The 27,467-nt window shown below is 39.1% G+C and overlaps 1 long non-coding RNA gene across 1 annotated transcript; it reads left to right on the top strand.

Moving 5' to 3' along the window:
• Positions 1 to 777: 777 nt before the first annotated feature.
• LOC128626702 (uncharacterized) lies at positions 778 to 27,304 on the top strand. Its single transcript, XR_008390740.1, has 3 exons — positions 778 to 867; positions 23,060 to 23,131; positions 27,068 to 27,304. It is a non-coding gene; the product is annotated as an uncharacterized LOC128626702 (long non-coding RNA).
• Positions 27,305 to 27,467: the final 163 nt, after the last annotated feature.

The following is a 27,467-nucleotide window of genomic DNA, read 5'->3' as shown; positions in this document are numbered from 1 at the left end:
CCTTCCATTATGGTTTTTGCCTCTCCTTCCTTTATTCCCATTTCGTTTTTTGACATTCTCATTTGGTTGCATGTAAAGTGACAAGTCAAATGAAACAGAGATGTGAAAAGAGGTTAACATTGTCTCCATTTTCTTTAAATCTCAACCTCCTAAGGTAACTAAAGTTAATAGTTTCCTTTGCTGTTTCATGTTCCTCTCTCTCTATTCATACATATATTATATTTCTTTAGATATGTAAAGAATATCTTGCTGTGGCTAGCGTGGCTTAGTGGATTGAGTGCAAGCCTGTGAACAAAATGGTCACAGGTTTGATTCCCAGTCAGAGCACATGCCTGGGTTGTGGGCCAGGTCCCCAGTAAGGGGCACACAAGAGGCAGCCACACATTGATGTTTCCCTCCCTGTCTTTCCTGTCTGTGTATGGTCAGAACCATACACACAATGTATGTAGAAAGGGAAACACATTATAGAGGAATTGACCACTTCTGGACTTGCTTTTTGTCATTTTCCCATCTCTCATCTCTGTTCTTTGCGCACGGTTCCGTTGTTCAATGTTCACAGGATCACTTGGGCTAAAACCTGTGGATTCATCTATAAAATATGCATGTAAATACACTTGAATAAGGGAAGCAGCTTATTCAAGAGCAGCTTAGGAGGCAGCTCAAAGTCACCCACTCAGGAAAGCAGCTCCTCCCCTTGTGTGTGTTCTGGGGTTTGCCTCCAGATTGAACTTTGTCCCTCACCCACAGGAAGTGGGGGAGTGACATGCTGGCTCCAGTGGCTCAGGAGCAGGATGCAGTGTCTGGCTCATAGTGTCCTGCCTCCAATGTGGGGAGTTTTCCTTCTTTACGTTTTTCTGACAGTGGGAGGTAAGTCTCAAGTTAAGTAGGCAACATACTTGGGAACTTTCAAAATCATTTTCTTACCGCTAAATTAAATGGTTGTCACTTCTCACACTTTTAGTAAAGGAACCTTTCCCCATATACATTTTCCTTGTGTGGTGCTGTCTTGGTCCTCGTCACTGTCCTTGTCCTTTTCCTGCTCTTTTTTAGCCCAGTTTATTTCTGTCTAAGGAACTTTTCTACCAAAGGCAGTTTTTTGTGAATACATGGAAACAAACCTTTTAAATACTGATGTAGCTTCCAGGAGTGCTGCCTGGGTAACTGTCATGAGTCTTGTCATAGGCACAGAGGGACAAAGCGTTCAGCAGCCCCCTGAGGTGACAGCAATGGAAGGAGCCTCTGTCCAGGTCAACTGCAGCTACCAGACGACTGCGTTCAACGGGCTGTTCTGGTACCAACAACGTGACGGCGGAACACCCACATTTCTCTGTTACCATGTTCTGGATGGTTTGGAGAGAAGAGGTCCTTTTTCCTCGTTCCTTAGTCGCTCTGATACATACAGTTACCTTCTTCTGAAGGAGCTGCAGGTGAAAGACTCTGCCTCTTACCTCTGTGCTGTGAGTGACACAGTGAGTGTGAGGCCCCTTCAGCTGCACCAAAATTCAAAGGCAGCCAGGCAGTGAGAAGTTGTATTTCCTGGGTGTATGCCTGCTCTGGGTTGAGATGGGGATTTTAGAACCAGACTGCCTGGATTTGCAGTCCATTTTAAGAGTATCTTTCTTGCATTCTATTTCTTTTATATTGTCTTCAAATTTTCAATGATGTTCATTAAACATTACATCCTTACTGTCTATTAGGTTTAGAGAATGAGTAGTTATTATTGTGGCTTTGTTCCCACCCAAGACAAAGATGACCAAAGCTTGGAAAGAAAAATTGTAGGATATTTGGGTATCATAACTGAGGTGTCCTCAGGTTAAAATAAGATATAGTTAGTCATATGATATATAATTTGTTTGGTATCAAAGATTAAACAAAATTATCTTTGAGCAAACGTTTTTCTTACCCTCATTAGAGGTATTTTTTAATTGATTCTAAAGAGAGAGAAAGATGGATGTGAGAGAGAAACATCCATCTATTTACTTAATATGTGCTACTACGGGTGATAGTACCTGCAATCTTTTGTTGTAGCAGGTGATCCTCCAACCAGCTGAGGCACCCAGCCAGGACTCTGAGTAAACTTTTTGAGATAGAATTTGAATGGACATAATGGTGTTAGGAAGCAATCTAACATTATGAATCAAAGCCATTAAAACATTCATATTCTGTTTACTGGATAATCCTATTTTGAACTCCACTTAAAGAGAGGCAGGTTTGAAAAGAGGGTTAGGGTTAGAGGCTTTGGACTTTGGAGTGCTTGTACAGTATCCTTATTCTTTAGGGTAAAATATGGGCAACAATCTTAAGTAAGTTATGATCAGTGGAACATTTTAAAGGTATGTTAGTTTAGTGCTGCATAACAAATGATCACCGCACCTGTATATTTACTTAGATCTGTAGGTTAGAAGTTCAGGCAGTTTCAACTGTTTAGGATATCACAAGTCAAGGTGTTGGCTGGCTGAGTTCTTATCTGGAACTCAGGGCCTTTGTCCAAGTTCATCTCTATTATTGTCAGAATTCAGTGTCTTGTGCTTACAGGACTGAGGTCCACATTTTCTTGCTGTTTGTGGGCTTGGGACATCTTCAGCTTCCTAAGGTCACCTGCATTCTTTCTCATGCAACCCATTACATCTTTAAAGCAGCAACAGCACTTCAAGTGTTTCTCGTGTTTGGAATCTTTTGGCTTCATCTTCTGCCTTCTTCCTCTGCCAAAGACAGAGATAATTCATGTACATTTAAAATCTCATGTGTGGACTTCTGGTCAAGGTGGAGGTGTAGGTAAACATGACTCACCTCCTCACAAAACCACATCAAAATTGCAACTAAGTATAGAACAACCATCACTCATAACCTTCCTAAATCAAGTTGAATGGATGTCTGACAACTATGGAATTATAGGAACCACATCCATTCATACTGGAAGGAGGGGTGGACATATTGAATGGGCTAGTGCTACAGTCATGTGTGGTGGATACAAATTTGGGAGGGGTATGTCGGGAGGGAGGGGTTTCATCCCAATGCCAGAGCACTGAGCCCAGTTTCGGTGCCAGAAATATGAGTCCCCATAATTTCTGGCTGCAAAAACCAGCAGGGACTGAGTTGGTGAAAGAAACTTCCAGAACCCCAAGCAATTCCTCTTAACCCACACATGGACTTATTCAGACTTGCTCTCTCTGAGCTGAAGCTCGGAGCAGCTTGAAAGGCACCAGTGGCATAAAGGGAAGAAGCGAAGTGTCTGGCATCTAGACAAGAGCTGGAGAACAGCTTGCTCCCAAATAGAATGGTGAGGAGAGTCCATTGTTCCTTTTCTGAACCTTTCCCCAGAAAGCCACAGAGCAGGCAGGCAGGTGCCATATCTGAGATTCCTTCAACCTGGCTAACACTGTTTGCTCCACCCTGGTGAGTCCCTGAGGCTCTGCCCCACCCAACTTTCAAACCCACCCAAGCAAGCCATTAACAGTGGCTAGAGCTGTTGGGCCTGGCCTTTGGGATCACTTTTCCATTCCTTATTTATTTTCCTACTGTCTTTGTTCTGTGGTTCTAATAATGGTGTGAAGAACCCCTGTTATGTTGGTAGCGTTTATAATGGTTACAGCCTGCTGCATATTTATTGCCTTGCATTGATGGAATCCCGCCAGGGCCTATCACATTTGCTGCCCCCATACCCTATCCTCCTCAACGTCAAACTCCACACATGGTCTCTCCATCTCTTACCCCACAAAAATGGATACAGGTTGTATTACATTTCAGTACGTCACTCTTTTATTAGTTTATAATATTCCATTTTATGGGTATACTATGTTCTGTTTATCTATTTGACAATTGATAGACATTTTTGTTCTTTCTACTTTTTGGCTATTATGAATAATGCTGCAATAAATATTTGTGTACAAGATTTTTTTTAAAGATTGTATTTATTTACTTTTAGAGAGAGAGGATAAGGGAAGGAGAAAGAGAGGGAAAGAAACATCCATGTGTAGTTGCCTGTTGAATGTGCCCTACTGGGGACCTGGTTCACAACCTAGGCATGTGCCCTGACTGGGAATTGAACCTACAACCCTTTGGTTCTCAGGTCAGCACTCAGTCCACTGAGCCACACCCACCAGGGTGTGTACAAGTTTTTGTGTGGACATGTTTTCAGTTTTCTTGAGTACAGGAGTGAATTTTCTGAGTTATGGTAACTCTGTGTTTAACATTTTGAGAAACTGCCAAATTGCGCCATTTTACATTCGTATCAATAATATATGAGGGTTCTAATTTCTTCACATCCTATTTGACACTTGTCATTGTCTGTTTTTTCAGTTAAGTCATTACAAAAAATGTGAAGTGGTGTCTCATTGTAACTTTGATTTTGACTTCCCTGCAGGCTGTTTTGAAAATACATTCATGCATTTATTGCCCATTTTTATTTTTATTTATATTTATTTATGTATTTAATTTTTAAAATTTAATTATTGTTCAAGTATAGTTTTCTGTCTTTTACTCCCATCCCAGCCCACCCTTCCTGTGCTCCCCACCTCCCTCCCATTTCCACCCCCCTTAGTTTTTGTCCATGTGCCCTTTATACTTGTTCTTGTGAATTCTTACCCTTTTCTTCTGAAATTCTCTCCCCTCTCCTCTCTGGTCCCTGTCAGCCTGTTTTGTATTTCAGTGTCTTTGGTTATATTTTGCCTTATTGTTTGTTTTGTTGTTTAGCTTGTTAAAGGTGAGATCATATGGTATTTGTCTTTCAACATCTGGCTTATTTCACTCAGCATAATGCTTTCCAGTTCCATCCATGCTGTTGCAAAGGGTAGGAGCTCCTTCTTTCTTTCAGCTGCATAGAATTTCATTGTGTAAGTGTATCATAGTTTTTGGATCCATTCATTTACTAATGGGCACCTAGGTTGCTTCCAACTCTTGGCTATTGTAAATGTTCATGGATTGTGTCTTCCTTGATTTCTTTCTTCAGTGTTATGTTTTTCTGCATACAGGTCTTTTACATCCTTGGTTAGATGTATTCCTAGGGTATTTTTCATTATATCGAATGGGATTTTATTCTTGATTTCTGCTTCTGCTGTTTCATTTTTGGTACACAAAAATGCCTTTGATTTGCTGCTATGAACATTGGGGTGCATAGGTTCTTTTGGATTGGTGTTTCAGGGTTCTTAGAATATAATCCTAACAGTGGAATTGCTGGGTCAAAAAGCACATTCATTTTTAGTTTTCTTAGAAAATTCCATACTGGTTTCTATAATGATTGTACCAGTCTGCAATCCCACCAACAGTGAACTAGGGTCCCCTTTTCCCCACAACCTCTCCAACACTTGTTCTTTGTTGCTTTCTTTATGATGGCCATTCTGACCAGTGTAAAGTGGTATCTCATTGTGGTTTTAATTTGCATCTCTCTGATAGCTAGTGATATTGAGCATCTTTTCATGTGTCCCTGGATCTTTTGTATGTCCTCCTTGGAGAAATATCTGTTTAAGTCCTTTGGCCATTTTTTAATTGGGTTGCTTGTCTTAGAGTGGAGTCATGTAAGTTCTTTGTATGTTTTGGAGATTAAACCCTTGTCTGAGGTATCATTGGCAAATATGTTTTCCCACAGAGTTGGTTCTCTTTTTATCTTAATGCTGTATTCTTGAGCCATGCAAAAACCTTTTATTTAGATGAGATCCCATTTGTTTATTCTTTCTTTTATGTCCCTTGCTCTAGGGGACATATCAATAAAAATGTTGCTGTGTGAAATATCTGAGATTTTCCTGCCTATGTTCTCCTGTAGGATTTTAATGTTGTCACGGCTTATATTTAAGTCTTTTATCCACCTTGAATTTATTTTGGTGTATGGTGTAAGTTGGTGCTCAAGTTTCATTTTTTTGCACATAGCTGTCCAGGACTCCCAACACTATTTGTTGAAGAGGCTTTCTTTACTCCATTTTATATTGCTGTCCCCTTTGTTGAATATTAATTTGCCATAGAGATTTATGTTTATTTCTGGGCTCTGTGTTCTGTTCCTTTGGTCTATGTGCCTGTTTTTATGCCAGTACCAGGCTGTTTTGATTACAGTGGCCTTGAAATACAGTTTGGTATCAGGTATTGTGATTCCTCCTACTTTGTTCTTTCTCAAACTTGCATCTGCTATTCAGGGTCATTTATGGTTCCATATAAATTTTTGAAGTGTTTCTTCTATGTCTGTGAAATATGCCATTGGTACTTTAATAGGTATTGCATTGAATTTGTAAACTGCTTTGGGTAGTATGGACATTTTGATGATGTTAATTCTTCCAATCCATGAACATGGTATATGTTTCCATGTGTTTGTGTCTTCCTTGATTTCTTTCTTCAGTGTTATGTTTTTCTGCATACAGGTCTTTTATATCCTTGGTTAGATGTATTCCTAGGGTATTTTTTTGCTATATCGAATGGGATTTTATTCTTGATTTCTGCTTCTGCTGTTTCATTTTTTGGTAGACAAAAATGCCTTTGACTTCTGGATATTGACTTTGTATCCTGCTGTTTTTCCACATTCATTTATTATGTCTAGCAGAGTCTACAGGATTTTCCATGTACACTATCATGTCATCTGCAAACAGTGACGGTTTTGTTTCCTCCTTTCTGATTTTGATGCCTTTTATTTCCTTTTCTTGTCTGATTGCTGTGGCTAAAACTTCCAATACTATGTTGAATAGAAGTGGTGAAAGTGGACAAGCTTGTGTTGTTCCTGATCTTAGTGAAAAAGATTTTAGTTTTTGACCATTGAGTATGATATTGGCTGTAGGACTCTCATATATGGCCTTTATTATATTGAGCAATGCTCCCTCTATTCCCACTTGGCTGAGTGTTTTTATCATAAATGGGTGTTGTACTTTATCAAAAGCTTTTTCTAAATCTATTGATATGATCATTTGATTTTTGTCTTTGCTTTTGCTTATGTGATGTATTACATTTACTGATTTGCAAATATCGAACCATCCTTGCATCCTTGGGATGAATCCCACTTGATCATGTAGTATGATCCTTTTAATGTATTGTTGGGTGAGGTGTGCCAATATTTTGTTGAGCATTTTAGCATCTATGTTTATCAGTGATGTTGGCCTGAAGTTTTCTTTCTTTTTTGTGTCTTTATCTGGTTTTGGAATTGGGATGATGCTGGCTTCATAAAGAGTTTGGGAGTGTTCCATCATTTTGGATATTTTGGATGAGTCTGTGAATAATAGGAGTTAGCTCTTTTTTAAATGCTTTGTAGAATTCTCCTGTGAAACCATCTGGTCCGGGGTTTTGTGTGTTGGGAGTTTTTTGATTACTGCTTCAATTTCTTCTGCTCTTATTGGTCTGTTCAGGCTTTTTACTTCTTCATTGAGTTTTGGAAGATTATATTTTTTCTAGAAAATTGTCCATTTTACCCAGGTTTTCAGATTTCTTGGTATACAGTTCCTCATAGTAATTTCTTACAATCCCTTCTATTTCTGTGGTGTCAATTGTAATCACTCTTCTTTCATTTCTGATTGTGTTTATTTGGGTCGTCTCTCTTCTTTTCTTGATGAGCCTATTTAACGGCTTGTCAATTTTGTTTATGTTTTCAAAAAGAACAGCTCCTGGATTTACTGATCCTTAGAATTGTGCTTTTAGTCTCTGTCATTTAATTCTGCTCTCATATAGGTTATTTCATTCCTTCTACTTGCTCTGGGCTGTCTTTGTTTTTGTTCCTCGAGTTATTGTAGGCATAGGGTTAGGTTGTTTGTTTGAAATATTTTTTAAAAAATTATTTAATTATTGTTCAAGTACAGTTTTCTGTCTTTTACTCCCATACCAGTCCACCCCACTGTGCTCCCCACCTCCCTCCCATTGCCACCCCACTTTGTTTTTGTCCATGTGTCCTTTATACTATATCCTGTAAATCCTTTCCCTTTTTCCCCTGAAATTCCCTCCTCTCTCCCCTCTGGTCACTGTCCCACTGTTCTCTATTTCAGTGTCTTTGTTTTTGTTTTGCTTGCTTGTTTGTTTCATTGTTTAGCTTCTTGTTAAAGGTGAGACATATGGTATTTTTCTTTCACCTCCTGGGTTATTTCACTCAGCATAATACTTTCCAGTTTCATCCATGCTGTTGGAAAGGGTAGGAGCTCCTTCTTTCTTTCAGCTGCATAGAATTCTGTTGTGTATATGTACCATAATTTTTTGATCCATTCATTTATTGACAGGCACCTAGGTTGCTTCCAACTCTTGGCTATTGTAAATGGTGGTGCTGTGAACATTGCTTCTTTTGGATTGGTGTTTTAGGGTTCTTAGGTATAATTCAAGCAGTGGAATTGGTGGATCAAAAGGCAGGTCCATTTTTAGTTTTTTTAGAAAATTCCGTACTGTTTTCTATAATTGTACCAGTCTGCAATCCCACCAACAGTGAACTAGGGTCCCCTTTTCCCCACAACCTCTCCATCACTTGTTCTTTGTTGCTTTCTTTAAGATGGCCATTCTGACCAGTGTAAAGTGGTATCTCATTGTGGTTTTAATTTGCATCTCTCTGATAGCTAGTGATATTGAGCATCTTTTCATGTGTCTCTGGACCCTCTGCGTGTCCTCCTTGGAGGGATGTCTGTTTAAGTCCTTTGGCCATTTTTTAATTGGATTGTTTGTCTTCCTAGAGTGGAGTCATGTGAGTTTTTTGTACATTTTGGAGATTAAACCCTTGTCTGAGGTATCATTGGCAAATATGTTTCCCCATATAGTTGGATCTCTTTATATTTTAATACTGTTTTCTTTAGCTGTGCAAAAGCTTTTAATTTTGATGATATCCCATTTGTTTATTCTTTCATTTATGTCCTTTGCTCTGGAGGACATATCCGTAAAACGTTGCTGCGTGAAATACCTGAGATTTTCTTGCCAATGTTCTCTTCTAGGACTTTAATGGTGCCATGGCTTATATTTAAGTCTTTTATCCACCTTGAATTTATTTTGGTGTATGGTGTAAGTTGGTGCTCAAGTTTCATTTTTTTTGCACATAGCTGTCCAGTTCTCCCAACACCATTTGTTGAAGAGGCTATTATTAGTCCATTTTATGTTGTTGCGCCCTTTGTTGAATATTAATTTGCCATAGAGATTTGTGTTTATTTCTGGGCTCTGTGTTCCGTTCCATTGGTTTATGTGCGTGTTTTTATGCTAGTACTAGGCTTTTTATTACAGTGGCCTTGTAATACAGTTTGGTATCAGGTATTGTGATCCATCCTACTTTGTTCTTCTCAAAATTGCAGTTGCTGGACTTCTGTCAAGATGGAGGCATAGGTAGAGACACTGTGCTTTCTCACACAACCAAGTTTAGAGACAACAAAATGTTAGCAACAGAAAACAGCCAGAACAAGAAAATTGAACTTTTTGGAAGTCTGATAACAATGAATGCTTCAGCCTGACCGTTAAGAGGGGCAAAACCAGCAGCTGGCAGAGCGGGGTTGCACACATAAGCTCGGTCAGATGGACTCAGGCACGTGGGTCCCAGGCGTGGGGTTGTAAAGGGTGGACTCAGTGAGCGAGCCAAGTGAGTGCGACCCAGTGAGCAACTGGCGGATCCAGCAAGGGTGCAGGGTGGTGGGTTTACTGTGGTGGCACATTCCTGCGTAGATAGACCAGTGAGGTAGTGGGCCGTGAGACGAGACCCAGTCGGTACCAGCGACTGGAGGCCGCAGAGAGGGCCGCCATTTCCTGGCTCTGACCCCGCCCCCACATACTGCATCACAAACCAGCGATCCCGCCCTGGAGGCCCCTCCCCACCCCTAAGGCTCTGCTAGTCATACTTAACAGGCACAAACAGACCAAAAATGGCTCAAGAAGATCTCAAAGCCCCAGAGCCCATAACTCTAAGTGACAAAGAAATAGCAAAATTTTCAGATGCACAGTTCAAAACACTGGTCATCAGGATGCTCACAGAACTGGTTGATTTTAGTCACAAATTAGAGGAACATATGAAGGCTAAACTAATTGAAATGAAGGGAATTGCACAGGAAACCAATAGTGATGAAAAGGAAACTGGGACTCAAATCAAGGGAGTGAACCAAAAGGAAGGAAAATATGACCAAACAGGAAAATATGAAGAAACAAGAATTCAAAAAAATGAGGAGAGGCTTAGGAACCTCCAGGACATCTTTAAATACTCCAACATCCAAATTATAGGGGTACCAGAAGGGGAAAAGGAACAGCCACCAGTGGTAAACTTATTTGAACAAATAATAAAGGAGAATTTCCCCAATCTGGCAAAGGAAATACACTTCAAGGAAGTCCAGGAAGCTCAGAGAGTCCCAAAGAAGTTGGATCCAAGAAGAAACACACCAAGGCACATCATAATTATATTAGCCAAGATTAAAATGAAGGAGACAATCCTAGAAACAGCAAGAGATAAGGGGACAGTCATCTACAAAGGAGTGCCCATTAGACTGTCAGCAGATTTCTCAAAAGAGACCTTACAGGCAAGAAGGGGCTGGAAAGACGTATTCCAAGTCATGAAATCCAAAGACCTACAACCAAGATTGCTCTATCCATCAAAGCTTTCATTCAGAATGGAAGGGCAGATAAAGTGCTTCTCAGATAAGATCAAATTCAAGGAGTTCATCATCACCAAGCCCTTATCATATGAAATGTTAAAGGGACTTACCTAAGAAAAAGAAGATAAAAAAGATGAACAGTGAAAGGACAGGAAACTCACAGTTATCAACAACCACACCTAAAACAAAAGCAAACTAAGAAGACAGCTAGATCAGGAGTGAACCATAGAAATGAAGATCACATGGAGGGTTAGCGACAGTGGACTGGGGGGAAGAGAAGGGGGGAGAAGGTACAGAGACTAAGTAGCATAGACGGTAGGTAGAAAATAGATAGGGGGAAGGGGAAGAATTGTAGGGGAAATACAGAATCTAAAGAACTAGAGACACGTCATAAATAAAGGGGGGCATGTTGGGAGAGGGGTGTGCAGGGTGGAGGGGAATGAAGGGGGGGAATAGAACAACTGTAATGGCATAATCAATAAAATAAAAATTAAAAAAAATTGCAGCTGCTATTTAAGGTCATTTATGGTTCCATATAAAGTTTTGAAGTGTTTTTTCTGTATCTGTGAAGTATGTCATTGGTACTTTAATAGATATTGCATTGAATCTGAAAATTGCTTTGGGTACTATGTGCATTTTGATGTTGATTCTTCCAATCCATGAACACAGTGTATTTTTCCATTTGTTTGTGTCTTCCTTGATTTCTTTCTTCAGTGTTGTGTAGTTTTCTGTATACAGGTCTTTTACCTCCTTGGTTAGGTTTATTCCCATATATTTTATTTTTCTTTTTGCAATATTGAATGAGATATTTTTCTTGATTTCTATTTCTGGTATTTAGTTGCTGGTATACAAAAATGCCTTTGATTTTTGAATATTGACTTTGTATCCTGCTGTTTTTTCGAATTCATTTATTAGGTGGAGCAGTTTTTGGGTAGAGTTTATAGGATTTTCTATGTATACTATCATGTCTTCTGCAAACAATGACAATTTTGTTTCCTCCTTTCCATTTGGATGCCTTTTATTTCCTTTTTTTGTCTGATCGCTGTGGCTAAAACTTCCAATACTATATTGAATAGAAGTGGAAAAAGTGGACAAACTTGTGTTGTTCCTGATCTAGTGGAAAAGATTTTAGTTTTTGCCCATTGATAATGATGTTGGCTGTAGGTCTCTCATACATCGCCTTTATTATATTGAGGAATGCTCTCTCTATTCCCACTTGGCTGAGTGTTTTTATCATAAATGGGTGTTGTACCTTATCAAAAACTTTTTCTGTATTTATTGATATGATCATTTAATTTTTGTCTTTTCTTTTGTTTATATGATGTATTACATTTACTGATTTGGGAATATGGAACCATCCTTGCATCCCTGAGATGAATCCCACTTAGTCATGGTGAATGATCTTTTTAACGTATTGTTGGATGCGATTTGCCAATATTTTGTTGAGCATTTTAGCATCTATGTTGATATTGGCCTGAAGTTTTCTTTCTTTGTTGTGTCTTTATCTGGTTTGGGGATTAGGATGATGCTGGCTTCATAAAAAGAGTTTGGGAGTGTTCCATCATTTTGGATATTTTGGATGAGTCTGTGAAGAATAGGAGTTAGCTCTTCCTTAAATGCTTTGTAGAATTCTCCTGTGAAACCATCTGGTCCAGGGATTTTGTGCTTCAGGAGATTTTTGATTACTGCCTCAATTTCATGTGCTGTTATTGGTCTATTCAGGCTTCCTGGTTCTTCATTGAGTTTTTGAAGATTATATTTTTCTAGAAATTTATCCATTTCACCTAGTTTTTCAAATTTCTTGGTATATAGTTCTTCATAATAATTTTTTACAATTTTTCGTATTTCTGTTTGATCACTTGTAATCTCTCCTCTTCCATTTCTGATTGTGTTTATTCGGGTTCTCCTTTCTTTTCTTGATGAGCCTGCTTAAAAGCTTGTCTAATTTGTTTATTTTTTCAAAAAACCAGCTCCTGGCCTCATCGATTTTTAGAATTGTGCTTTTAGTCTCTATGTCATTTAATTCTGCTTTGATCTTTGTTATTTTCATTCTTCTAGTGGCTTTGGGCTGTCTTTGTTGTTGTTTCTCAAGTTCTTGTAGGTGTAGGGTTAGGTAGTTTGTTTGGAATGTTTCTATCTTTCTTGGCTAGGCCTGTATTGCTATGAACTTCTGTCTCAGGATTGCCTTCACTGTGTCCCATAAGTTTTGGGTTGTTGTGAGTTTATTTTCATTTGTTTCCAGAAACTTTTTGATTTCTTCCCTCATTTCATTCTTGACCCATTCATTGTTTAATAGCATACCATTCAATCTCCATGATTTTGGGTGTTTTGGGTTTTTTCCTTTGGGGTTGGTTTCCAGTTTCAATCCCTTGTGGTTGGAGAAAATGCTTGGTATGATTTCAAATTTTTTCAATTTTTGAGGATCATTTTGTGTCTTATCATGTGGTCTATCTTTGAAAATGTTCCAGGTGCATTTGAAAAGAATGTGTATTTAGCTTCTTTGGGATGAAGGGCTCTGTATATATCAGTTAAGTCCATTTCATCTAGGGTGTTGTTCAATGCCACAATATCTTTGTTGATGTTTTGCTTGGAAGATCTGTCCATTTTTGATAGTGGGGTGTTAAAATCCCCTGCTATAATTGTGTTGCTGTCAATATGTTTCCTGAAGTCCTCTAAGATTTTCTTTATATACTTATTGGGTGCATATATATTTATGATATTAATGTCTTCTTGGTGGATTCTTCCCTTGAGTATTATGAAGTGATAGTCTGGGTCTTTCTTTAGGACCCTTTTTTTGAAGTCGATTTTGTTCGATGTGAGTATTGGTACCCTGGATTTTTTTCTTGTCTGTTTGCTTGGAAAATTTGTTTCCAGCCCTTTACTTTTAGTCTTTGTAGGTATTGTGTCCTGAGGTGGGTCTCTTGTAGGCAGCATATGTGTGGGTCATGCTTTCTTATCCATTCAGCTATTCTATGTCTTTTGATTGGAGCATTTAATCCATTTATGTTTAAGGTTATTATTTATAGGTACTTATTCATTGCCAGTTTTGTACCTGTGTTCCTCTCTACCTCTCTCTTTTCTTTCCTTTTCCTTAAAGCAGTCCTTTTAGTATTTCTTGTAGGGCTGGTTTGGTGGCAGCATATTGTTTTAAACTTCTTTTGTCTTGGAAGCTCTTTATTTGGCCTTCTATCTTGATTAAGAGCCTTGCTGAGTAAAGTAGTCTTAGTTGCAGGTCTTTGGTTCTCATTTTGGAATATTTCTTGCCATTCTCTTCTTGCTTGGAGTGTATCCATTGAGAAGTCAGTAGCTAACCTTATTGGGACTCCCTCGTATGTTACTTCTTTTTTCTACCTTGCTGCCTTTAAGATTCTCTCTTTGTCTTGGAATTTTGCCATTTTAATGATGATGTGTCTTGAAGTGGGCCTCTCTGAGTTCCTCTTGATTGGGACTCTTTGTGATTCCTGGATTTGTGTGATTTTTTCTCTCATGAAATTAGGAAAGTTTTCCCTCATTACTTTTTCAAATAGGTTTTCTATCCCTTGTTGTTCTTCTTCTCCTTTCAGTATCCCTATTATTTGGACATTATTATGTTTCATATTGTCTTGCATTTCTCTTAATCCCTCTTCATTCTTTCTGAGCCTCTTTTCCTTTTATTGCTCTTTCTGTGAGATGCTTTCTACTTTGTCCTCCAGCTCACTAATCCTATCCTCTGCCTCATCGATCTTGTTTTGATTCCTTCTACTGTGTTCTTTAGTTCAGAAATTGTATTCTTCATTTCCTCTTGGCCTTTGCTGATAGTTTCTATTTCTTTTCATGTTGATATAGTTTGTGGTGAGTTCATTGTACCTCCCCTGTAGTTTCTGGTAGCTCATTGTGAGCTCTTTGAACTTCATGATAACCAGTGCTTTGAATTCAATATCTGATAGCTGACTTGCCTCTATTTCATGTAACATTCTTTCTGAGGCTTCCTCCTTTCCTTTCACTTGGGGATTGTTTCTTTGTCTTCCAGTTGGTTGTGAGACTCTTCTTGTTAGCCTCAGCTTGTTAAATTGATCTGTTCTGACTCCCTGGGTTTATGTTGTGAACTTCTGTGGTAAAATACCTGTGAAATTCAGTGGGACAGTCTCCTTCAGTTTTCCTGATTTTCTCTGCTTCCACCTACTTCTTTTTTTGTGTGTGTGTGTGTGTGAATATTTGGAGGGGGAGGCAAAATGGTTTATGACAGTGGGAGAGTATTTTATGATATGTACAGTCACAGCCGGTAGAGAAGAGATAGAATATCTTTAGGCTATATATAGTGTTAACTATAATCTTCAACCCAACTTGCCACTTTTAAGAAAAGATGTTCAAAAGATCAGTCTCTTGTTGGGGAGGAAAGTCTTGTGAGTTGGGTCTAGAAAGCACCGAGGTTGTGCGTGGTCAAATATTGAGGTAAGGTGAGAGTAAAGGATAGTAACTAGGTGTGGTGTGTGAGCAAATAGAGTTAATCACTACACTAAAAAATTCAGGAAACTGTAAAGTGGGCTAAGATCTGGGAGATGTGTTGTGAAGTATTTACGGTTGTATAGAACAGCCATTATTTACAATAATATTACAGCAACAATATGACAGACTCTATGTGATCTGGATAACATGAATACGGGTATAGAACTTCGGGAAGTGTGCTAAATGAAAAAAAGTGGCGTGAAGTGTAGAAAATTAGCAATACAATGTGGAGGAGAGAACAGGGGAGACCTATCAAATGATACAATATAACTAGTCAAGGCAAAGAAGCCTAGACAGAAAGAGAAGGAATACAAAGATACTATTAAAATATAAAAGAAGTGAGAATAATGAAAAAAAAAAAAACCCACCCAAATATTCAGCAACTTGTGGCTTCTATGGTATAGCAAAGTGAAATTCGTCTCTCTGTCTCTACTGTTGAGATGCCCCCTACTTGGGTCCAACTCTGGTCTTTCGTGATTCCAAGTTGTTTGTGTCACTTGTGGGTAAAAGAAAAGAAAACAAAGAAGCAAAAAAAGCAGGAGAAGGGAGAAAAAACATTAAGTTTGGAAAGAAAGAAAGAAGGAATAAAACAGGAAAGAAGAAAGGAGAGGAAAGAAGTACTGAACGATAAAACAATAATAAAATTCAAAAGATACAAGATTACTTAAAATAAAATCTCTTTTTGGTTTCAAAGTGGCCAAACTGGTTTTTCTGGCTGCAGCAGGCTGAGGGTCTATTGGTGTGATCTTTCTGGGAGCACTCTCCCAAGAGCTAGTCAGGCGCCTCTCCGCAGCCCTTGTGAAGGTGATCTAGGCTCTTTGCAGAGCACTTTCCCCGGGGGGTGGGGGGTCTTTGCTGTGGGCTGGGGTACAGGCACACGCTCGCGATCCAGGCTGTCTGGGTCCTTTATGATCTGGTGCGGTCCTTCCCAGCTCCGTGGGGGAACTCAAGGATGGAACTCTGCCCATCCTCTGGATTGCCGCCAGGGTGGGGGAGGTGGGGGAGGGTAGAGCAAGCCAAGGGGCTGTCGAAGGAGAATCCTTCAGTTTATTTTCCAAAAAATATCCCGAGAAAGCCTGCCTCTCGGCACAGCCTAATCTCCCAGCCAGACGGGGGAGTATCAGAGTCAGAGCTCGACAATATGCCTCTCAATTCTCCTGGGCTGGTGACCACAGAGTCTGCGGTTTAACATGGCCCTTTGTTCTTATTACATTCTCTGTGAACTCAAGCAGAAAGGTCTCTCCCTGGTGTTGCCCAACCTTGCTTAGACGGAGAGGGAGGAGCTGATGACCCAGCTCTCTCCCAAGGACCCTGCAGCAGGCCTGAGGCTCCCAAGGAGTCTGCCGTAGACCTGCGGGGCACTGGGGCTCCTGAAGAGTCCATGGCAGATGCACCGGGCGCTGGTCGCAGATCGAGGCCGTTGCTCTTGCCTTTGCTCAGGTCCCTGAGACCCTACTGACCTGCAACTGTCTCCTTACTGTCTGGTTTTTCACTGTCCATTGCAGTTTTTGGTCTCTTATTTTCATACATGCTGGGGAACTGTTGGCTGTGCTGTTCCTCTGTAGATTGGCCAGGATTTTCTCCCATGTGTACAGGAAATGGAATCCTCTCCATCCTATTCCATCACCATCTTCCTATTGCCCATTTTTTAAGGTGGATTTTTGTCTTTTTATCATTGAGTTGTAAGTGTTGTTCATATATTCTGAATACAGGTTAGACAATTTATATTTAATATAATAACTGATGGGGTTTGGTTTACATCCACCAATTTGCTGCTTGCTTCTGATTGTCATTTTTTGTATGTTTTCTTTCTTTTCGAATTTGGATTAAGTTTTAAAACCATTTTATCTCTACTATTACCTTGTTAGCTATGGCATTTTATTTTAGTTGTTTCTCTAGCATTTAGAATCTGATGTCTGGCTGGAAAAAGTCCAGCCATTGTTAACATAATGAGAACAGTTTGTGTGACATTGACGTAACCTGGCAGACAGGATAGTGGACAGGAATGAATGTGTGTAGGTGAAGAATGATGACTTCACTGTAGTAGTCAGTGGGGGCAATAGACGTTGCTGAGTGAGCATGGGTACTGTGTGGCCCTGCATTCAAAATGATTGAGTAGAGCAATAAATCTACATCAAATTTTGCACGAAGCTTGAACGTACTCTGCAGAAACTATTCCAGTGATTCAGGTGGCTTCAGCTATGGGCAGCTGATGATTGGCAACTTCACTGTGTTGCCAATGAGTGGGACAATGTGCCCACTCTTGTGTCAAGTCTTGTGCAGAGTTTTTTAACAAAACATTAAATCACGCAGGTAACCCAGTAGCCCTGCAGCCCAGATTTGGCAACCTGTGACTTCTAGCTTTTCCCAAAACTAAAATTACCTTTGAAAGGGAAGAGATTTCAGACCACCGATGACATTCAGGAAAATGTGATGGGGCAGCTGATGGTGATTGGGAGAACTGTGAGAGGTTCCAAGGGGCCTACTTTGAAGGGACTGAGGTGTCACTTTTCTCTTTACAATGTCTCTTCTATCTTGTATCTTCCTCAATCAGTGTCTCTACTTTTTCATATTACATGGTTGGATACCTTCTCGACATACACGTATATATCTTTAATGTAGTACATCATCAAGTAATATCATACCACTCCCTGTGTAATGTTAGGAGCTGACCAACATCCATCCCCTTGACACAGTTGGGATGGATGAGATGCATCTGCACAGCAGAGGCAACTGTGGCTGGATTTCTTGTCTATCTCTCCTTGCATGTTTGTCTCTGTGAATAATAGGTGGTGGGATGTTTAGACACCTGTATATCAGGCCCAATGATCTGCAGAATTCCAATAAAGTTGTACAAAATGATTTCTTAGCCATAGAACAAAAGTCCCCCCAGTGGGGTAGCCCCTGAATGTCTAAAAGTTGATGGAGTAACAGCCCCTCCTCTACCTTGGACAGGAATATATATTAATGGAATTTAGACAGGTAAAGAAGCAGGAGAAGCTAGTTAACTATTACAAACTGAGCATGTAAAAACAATTGCTAAAGAGTTAGAGTCCAAAGTACATAAAGTAAGAGTTTATGCAGAAAGATAGTTAAGTTAGACACCACAAAGGCCTTGTAATAAATTTCTTATAACCACTGTTCAGTCTGGTGTATCCTTTTGACCCATGCCAAATTCTAAGAACTTTAATAAACATCTATTCATCAATGAGACATTTAACACTATGTACATACAGCTATTTCTAATTGTCTGATTAATGCCTCTCCTGGTCAAAATAACCTTTGTTTAACATAATTGAATCTATGGAATTTCCTGTACTTTACTTTTTTGAAATATATTTTATTGACTATGCCATTATAGTTTTTCTATTCACCCCTTCATTCCCCTCTACCCTGCACACCCCTCCCCCACCGTTCCCCCCTTTAGTTTATGACCACATGTCTCAAGTTCTTTAGATTCTTTATTTCCCCTACTATTCCTGACCTCCCCCCTATCTATTTTCTATCTACCGTCTATGCTACTTATACTCTGTACCTTCTCCCCCCTTCTCCTTCTCCCACTCCCCTGTTGATAACTCTCCATGTGATCTTAATTTCTATGGTTCTGCTCCTGATCTAGTTGTCCTCTTAGTTTGCTTTTGTTTTAGGTGTGGTTGTTAATAACTGTGAGTTTGCTGTCCTTTCACTGTTCATCTTTTTTATCTTCTTTTTTTTAGATAAGTCCCTTTAACATTTCATAGAATAAGGGCTTGGTGATGATGAACTCCTTGAATTTGATCTTATCTGAGAAGCACTTTATCTGTCCTTCCATTCTAAATGAAAGCTTTGCTGGATAGAACAATCTTGGTTGTAGGTCTTTGGAAATCATGACTTGGAATACTTCTTTCTATCTCCTTCTTGCCTGTAAGGTCTCTTTTGAGAAGTGTACTGACAGTCTGATGGGAACTCCTTTGTAGGTGACTGTCCCCTTATCTCTTGCTGTTTCTAGGATTGTCTCCTTCATTTTAATCTTGGCTAATGTAATTATGATGTGCCTTGGTGTGTTCCTTCTTGGGTCCAAGTTCTTTGGGACTCTCTGAGCTTTCTGGACTTCCTGGAAGTCTATTTCTTTTGCCAGATTGGGGAAGTTCTCCTTTATTATTTGTTCAAATAAGTTTTCCACTGGTGGCTGTTCCTCTTCCCCTTCTGGTACCCCTATCATTCGGATGTTGAAGCATTTAAAGATGTCCTAGAGGTTCTTTAGCCTCTCCTCATTTTTTTTGAATTTTTGTTTCTTCCTTCTTTTCTGTTTGGTTGTTTATTTCTTCCTTCTGGTCCACTCCCTTAATTTGATTCCCAGTTTCCTTTCCATCACTGTTGCTTTCCTGTGCATTTCCCTTCATTTCAATTAGTTTAGCCTTAATGTGTTCCTCTAATTTGTGACTAAAATCAACCAGTTCTGTGAGCATCCTGATGAACAGTGTTTTGAACTGTGCCTCTGATAGCTTGGCAATTTCTTGTTTGCTTAGATTTATGGGCTCTGGGGCTCTGAGTTTTTTTTCAGCCATGTTTTGATCTGTTCGCACCTGTTAGGTATGAGGAGAGGAGCCTTAGATGTTCACCAGTGTGGGGCCACCCAGTTTGCTGGTTTGTGATGCTGTGTGTGGGGGCGGGGTCAGTGAGGGAGTAGTAGTGGTCCCCTCTGCTTCTTTCCCCTGCTGGGGCCTGCACGGTCTGTCTCACTGCTAGCTCCTTCACTGGTTTATTGGTCTGGCTGAGTGGTTCGTTGTTGTTGGACTTCTGTATTGTTCAATTTTCGGTAGTTTGGCTGTGGTTTTTGTGGTTTTACTACAAAGTTTTGTGGTAAAACTTTGTTGTTTTTAGACTTGGTTGTGCGAGAAGGTACAATGTTTCCACCTACGGCTCCATCTTGGCAGAAGTTCGAATTTCCTGGACTTTTCCTAGTTACCTTTATATTGATTCTTTCTGCTTAACTGATCATGCCATGAACCTGTTCCTTTAATGTTACATAACAATCTCTATAAAAATGGAGCTTAGATCAAACTCTGGGAATTCAGGCAGATCCACAGAGGCTGGCTGTTTTCCATCATCCAGTTGGGTGTCTGACTCTTCATTTGTTGCCTGTACCGTCCATCCTTCGGGGACCCTGAGACCTGCCGAGGCTGGACCCTGGCAGTGTAATATAAAAATCTTGCAAACTACTATTTTTACCAGCCTTTTTCTTATTATTTTAATATATTACTCCTGCATGTTGTAAATTCCACTATGTATTAGTATTATGTTTGCTTTAAGTGGTGAATATTATTTCAAGGAAATTTAAAAGCTTGCTCTGGTTGGTGTGGCTCAGTGGATTGAGTGCAAGTCTGAAAACCAAAGGCCTGTGAGCCAAGGAATTGCCACTTGATTCCCAGTCAGGGCACATGCCTGGGTTTTGGGCCAGGTCCCCAGTAAGAGTGCCTGAGAGGCAACTACGCAGTGATATTTTCCTCTCTTCTTCCTTTTCCTTTTGTCTAAAAATAAACAGATAAAATCTTTAAAAAATAAATTCCGCAACTTATTATTATTATTTGTTGCTTTAAGTGGTCAAAATTCTTTTAAGGAGATTTAAAAACTTGCCTTGGCTGGTGTGTCTCAGTGAATTGAGCACCAGCCTGAAAACTGAAAGGTTGCTGCTTTGATTCCCAGTCAGGGCACATGCCTGGGTTGCGGGCCAGGTCCCCAGTTGGGGGTGAGTAAGAGGCAACCAATTGATGTATCTCTCAAACATCGATGTTTCTCTCCTTCTCTCTCTTCCTTCCTGTCTCTCTCAAAATAAAGAAATTTAAAAAAAAAAAACCTGACTGGTTACAAACCTCCTTATACTTTTCCTTAGTGAAAGAGGTTACCCCATGCAAACAACCTGTAGAGTGTGGATTATATATATTTTTTGCTTTCAACTTTTATCCAGTCTGTACAAAAGGCCTACAAGGAGGGGTCTAGTCGATATTTCTGGACATTAAGTGTGTTCTAGGATATAGATTGGGCATTTTGGAAGTTTGTAGCTTGGTACCAATTTATTGAATATTCCTGGGTGAGGTTTCACTTGCCACTGGCCTGTGAATCCCTGGGGCGTACTGCAGTGGTTAGTACAGTGGCTAAGCAAACTGATGTCATGCTAATTGCCAAAGTTTGGAACTCTTCCATAGTTGGAGGCTGCTGGTTTTATTGTCCACTTATTAAATCGCTAAGTGAAGGAGATTAATCACTGGAAATTCAGTGAAACAGAAAACTTTTAATAATACCCTTGAGTATTCATTGATGGCAAATTCAATTATAGTCATTGGATGATCAATTCAAAATCTTTTGTCAGGTAGATAAAAATCCCGAAGCTTTCAAGCCTGAAATGCGCCGCGTGCAGAATTTTGTGCTTCACGATTTTACAGTCTAGGCTTCTGTAACATGTTGTAAGAGGAGAAATAAATCATTAGAGGAGGTCTGGGAGTTTATGGTAAGTGTTTGAAGCCAGTGGAAAATCTATTTGCGACAAGCAAACCTTTAAAAGTGAGTCAGAGTTTGATAGTTACTAGCTCAAGTTGATTGGATTACAGGAATTTTCCTGTCTTCTTTCTGCCTCACCTCTATTGTTAGTTATTTAAAGTAGATGTTGAGGGAGGGGGAGAGGACACAGTGAAATCTTCAAAGGAAGTTTATCACTTGAGAACAATAAAGGAGCAGTGGTCTTCTTATATACCTGAACTTTCCTAAACCTAAACCACATTCCTATCTTTAAGATAATTACAAGGAAGGTAATTTTAGTAATCAGGGTTCTCCAGAGAAAGGTAATGTATGGGATCTATCTATCTATCTATCTATCATCTATTTCTCTATCATCTATTCCTGTCTCTATCTATATCTATTTATCATCTAATCTATTGATCAAAATAAATTATAAGTACGGGGAAAGAGAAAGAGGGAGAGAGAGATTTATTTTAAGGAATGGGCTCATGAGATTGTGAGGCCTGGTTAACCTGAAGTTTTGAGGGCAGGCTGGCAGACTGGAAACACTGGCAGGAGTTAGTCTTATAGTTGTGAATCGGAATATAGTATGGAGGCAGAATTTCTTCTCCTGGAAACCTCAGTCTTGTCTTTTAAGGCCTTCCACTGATTGTATTAGGCCTACCCATATTGTGCAGGGTATTCTGCTTTTCTCAAAGTCCGCTGATTTAAATGTTTCACATTTGAAAAAACACCCTTACAATAATGCCTAGGCTGGTATTTGGCCACACAATGAAATACCATGGCTTAGTCAAGTTGACAAAGAAAATGAACCATCACAATAATTACAGAGATAAAATTATTACTACTTTGTAATGAAAATAAAATCAGGTGACTTGCCCAAGTCACAGATATGATAGATGTATTCATTAAAGGAGTAAAAAGAATCAGAATCCAAGAGTTTAGATATGTCAATTTACAAAGTAGGTCTTCACTCCATAACATTTATTACTTCAGCAGGAGAGCAATAGAACTGGAGACTAACTTCCTTTGATTTGGCACAACTCCTTAGAAATTTGTATATTTTCTTTTCCCCCAACTTTACTGAGATACGACTGACAAATAAAAATTGAATATATTTAAGATAAGAGTGTGATGATTTGATGTATGTGTACATTGTGACATATTTACCACAATCAAAATACTTCTTTATTTTCATGATACAAAATTTAAGCTTAAAGTTAATATCAGGTCATATGTCTTAAAGTATGCCATTTATTTATATTAACAAAAATACTTTTCTTCTGTAATAAATGTGTTTTTTGGAGTCAGTTCAAGTGCAGTTCTAAAGTGCCATGGTAATTACTGCTTAAAATAGAAATGGCAAGTAGGCTTAGTTCTGCCATTCTTGGCAGAGAATGACAAAGGTATTGAAAAGGACACATGCAAAATTACAGAGAATGAAAGGATTAAAAAAATACAAGCACCAACATTAAAAAGGTGCAGCTATTTAAATAGAAAACCAGTTACCAATGTCCAAAGCAGAGTTTTTAAAATTTTGTATTTAAAAGTATTTTGTTTTGCTTATTTCATTTCAGGAGGAATTATGAAAGACATGGGTTAAAGAATATCAATCAGCTGAATTACCCCTGCATAATAGGAGAAAACTGGTAAGTTTTACCACCTCTTTACCTGCTTTGCCTGCCATGTTTGTTGTGGGCTTGCACCTGTGTTCACATATGTTCATGGTGTTCAGCAAGACCCCATCTTAACTACTTGTCTGAAATGTTACATGAGTGTGCAGTGTTTAGAAGTTTAATAGAAGGCCTTTTAACCTATGAGAAGTATTTTAACCTCTTCTTTGTCTTCTGACTCACTGTGCTTTTTCATTTTGTTGCTTTCTATGAGGGCACCAATAAATATACACCACATATACACACATTCTCCAAGATTCCTCAAGATGCCTAGGGTTCTGATTTGTCACCTTTTAGATTTTGCCAGAGCACCTGTTTCTTTTTTTTTACTTATTAAAGAAGTCATAGAGTTATGGAGTTTGGGGGTTGGGAGAGATCAAGACCAGCACTTCCCCCTTTCTCTTTGCATTTGAATCCCTAGCACAGTTTCTGGCTAGGCACTCACAAATCTTTTTGTTTTTTTTAGATTTTTAAATTTTAATTATTTTTCAACTACAGTATTGTGTCTTTTACTCCCATCCCAGCCCACCCCCAGTGCCCCCCACCTCCCTTCCATTTCCACCCCCCCTTAGTTGTTGTCCATGTGGCCTTCATACTAGTTCCTGTAAATCCTTCCCCTTTTCCCCCTGAAATTCCCTCCCCTCTCCCCTCTGGTCGCTGTCCCCCTGTTCTCTATTTCAGTGTCATTGTTTTTATTTTGCTTGCTTGTTTGTTTTGTTGTTTAGCTACCTGTTAAAGGTGAGATCACATGGTATTTGTCTTTCGCCTCCTGGCTTATTTCACTCAGCATAATGCTTTCCAGTTCCATCCAAGCTGTTGCAAAGGGTAGGAGCTCCTTCTTTCTTTCTGCTGCATAGAATTCCATTGTGTATATGTACCATAGTTTTTGGATCCATTCATTTACTGATGGGCACCTAGATAGAAACATCTCAAACAAACAATCTAACCCTACGCCTGCAAGAACTCGAGGAACAACAACAAAGACAGCCCTTTGCAGTAGAAGGAAGGAAATAACCAAGATCAGAGCAGAACTAAATGACATAGAGATTAAAAGCACAATTCTAAGGATCAATGAATCCAGGAGTTGGTTCTTTGAAAAGATAAACAAAATAGACAAGCCTTTAAGGAGGCTCATCAAGAAAAGGAGAGAGTGGACACAAATAAACACAATCAGAAATGAAACAGGAGAGATTACAACTGATAGCACAGAAATAGAAGGGATTGTAAGAAATTACTATGAAGAACTGTATGCGAAGAAATTTGAAAACCTGGGTAAAATGGACAAATTTCTAGAAAAATATAACCTTCCAAAACTCAATGAAAAAGAAGCAGAAAACCTGAACAGACCAATAACAGCAAATGAAATTGAAGCAGTAATCAAAAAACTCCCATCACACAAAAGCCCTGGACCAGATGGTTTCAGAGGAGAATTCTACAAAGCATTTAAGGAAGGGCTAACCCCTATTCTTTACAGGCTATTCCAAAAAATCCAAACGGATGAAAAACTCCCAAACTCTTTTTATGAAGCCAGCATCATCCTAGTTCACACTTCTTTATAGAGCAAATGTTTAATATGACACAACCATCTGAAGAGAGAATGAGTCTCTTCTACTAGCAGATGGTCATTCAGTCTTTGTTTATTTGTTTAAGCAAGGCTGTAATTATTACCACTGAAATAAGCATGTCATTTCTGTGCTCTGAAAGCCAGCATACAGATTAGATTTGTGCCTTTCTGGAGAAGAAATGGAAGACCACAGCTGAGTTACAAGAGCTCTGCTCTTCTGTCCTTCCTTACTCTGTGTCACTCTCTGGGACACAACTCACCATGACTGCCTTCTTGGAAAATATGGGAGAGATGGTGTTGACTGCATGCTCTGTATGCAGAGAAGAGGACACCATTTAGCTCTTGGCTTAAAAACAGCGCTGGCTGCTGTGGCTCAGTGGATTGAGCACTGGCCCAGGGGTCACCGGTGTGAGTCTCAGTCAGAGCACATGCCCGGGTTGCATGCTTGGTTCCCGGTGTGGGACGTGCAAGAAGCCAGCACATATTGATGTTTCTCTCCCTCTCTTCTAAGTCACTTTCTTTCTGTCTAAAAATAAATAAAGAAAGAAAGAAAATCTTAAAAATAATCAAACAATCCTCATCTTTAAGACCTCAGAGCATCTTTCTTCCTTTTTTTAAATTTTATTTTTAAGTTTTATTTACATATTTTTAGAGAGACAAAGGGAGAGTGAGAAATATCAGTGTATATTTGCCTCTTGTGCTCCCTTCTGGGGACCTGGCCTGCAACCCAAGCATGTGCCCTGACTGGGAATTAAACTGGCAACCCTTTGGGTCACAGGATGGCACTCAATCCACTGAGCCACACCAGGCAGGGCTTTGTTTAAAAAGTTATTTATTTATTTATTTAGTTTTAGAGAGGTGAAGGGAGGGATAAAGAGAGGAAGAGAAAGATCAAAGTGTGGTTGCTTCTCATGCACATCCTACTGGGGACCTGTCCCACAACCCAGGCATATGCCCTGACTGGGAATTGAACCTGCCTCACCTTGGTTTGCAGTCCGGCACTCAGTCCACTGAGCCATACCAGCCAGGGTAAAAACTCTTTTGATTCCTTCCTTTCTCTGGTTCTTTATTTTCTCTCTCTTTGTTCCCCTACCTTTCTCCCTCCCTCCCTTCCTTCTTTCCTGATTCACAGTATATTCATAATATGGTCTTTTTAGAAAAAAATTTAATTAATTGTTGTTCAAGTACAGTTTTCTGTCTTTTACTCCCATCCCAGCCCACCCTGCCAGGTGCTCCCCACCTATAATATGGTCTTTTTACTTAATATATGGTTGACATTCCATGAAAATAGCCTGTAATCTTGGCTTTACATTGGAATCAACAAGGAGCTTTAAAAGTACTCATGAGTCTGGATTAATTGTTTGGAGTGAGGACTGGGCAACAAAATTTATAAGCACCCTCCTCAGGCATTAAAAATCACTGCTTCAGTGTGTATAGACCTGACTCATTGTTATTAATGGCTACATAATATTGAGGCTATGCTAAAATTAATTTACCTATTTCTCTATTGATAAACATTTAGTTTATTTTTAGTACCATGGTTTGCTAAAAATATTTAAAACATATAGCCCTAATCGCCAATTCCTTTATTTCTGTGAAATACAGAGTGGGTCAAAACTAGGTTTATATTCGTTTGCATGGAAAATAATACAATATTTGATAAATAATAATATAAGAATAAACTCTGTGTTTTGCATACTCACAACTGTAAATGTATTTTTGCCCCACCCTGTATAGACCTAGAAGGGGGGATTCCTGGATTGGAGCTATAAGCATTTAAAATTTTGAGGGCACTGCCAGATTATTTGCCAAAAAGGTCTTAATAATACCTTCATCCAGTAGCATTCTACAAGCCTGCGTACACCTTTGCTGGTCTGAAGAGAGACAAAAAAGGATTTGGTTGTTTTTTCACTTACTTCTGAAGTTAAGCATCTTTTCATGCATACTTATTTGTCATTTGCATTTTTCCTGATTCACCTACTTATATTTTCCCCCATATTTAATTGTCATCTCTCCTTCCTTGCCAAATTTTGAAAGGTCTTTGAATAAGAAGATATTGTTCCTTTTTGGTCAGATGGGTTGCAATATTTTCTCCTAGTCTACTATATGTATTTTGAAAACACACATTACATTATATACATTTTAAATTGTTGAGACTGTAAACAAGTTTATCTCAATTTTTATTTTTCATAATATTTTAATATTAGCTGCATACAGTTCTATTCAAGTTCCACTATATTTATTCAGGTTTCAAGAAAATGCCATTGGGATTTTGATGAGAAATAGAAAAGCCGCAAGACTGTTATTTTAAATAATGCTGTAATTAGTATTTTCTGTTTTTTTCCTAGAGATTTTACTTATTTGTTTTTAGAGAGAAAGTAAAGGAAAAAGAGAGGGAGAGAAGCATGGATGTGCAAGAAAATCGTCAATTGTTTGCCTCTGGTATACACCCTGGCCTAGGACTGAATCTGCAACCCAGACATGTGTCCTAAGCCAAAATTGAACCAGCAACGTCTTGCCATGTGGGACGCTGCCCAACCAATTGAACCACATTGGTCAGGGCATTAATATTTACTTGCATTTAGTTTTTTTCGTAGTTTGGATACTTAGAAGATTGCTACAAGTGAAATAATTGAATCAATAACATCAATATTTTAAATAATTTGTTGTAATTAATTTGTAAACTCTGTTGCAGTTTTTAGCCACCTAATCAGTATAGGGAATTAAAGGTAATATAACTTTAGTATT

The sequence above is a fragment of the Artibeus jamaicensis genome, unplaced genomic scaffold (genome assembly GCF_021234435.1).
Source record: "Artibeus jamaicensis isolate MK-2021 breed Jamaican fruit bat unplaced genomic scaffold, CSHL_Jam_final scaffold_854, whole genome shotgun sequence".
Classification (NCBI taxonomy): Eukaryota; Metazoa; Chordata; class Mammalia; order Chiroptera; family Phyllostomidae; genus Artibeus; species Artibeus jamaicensis.
Note: the sequence above shows the minus strand (reverse complement) of the source record. Positions and strands in the feature narration are given on the sequence as shown.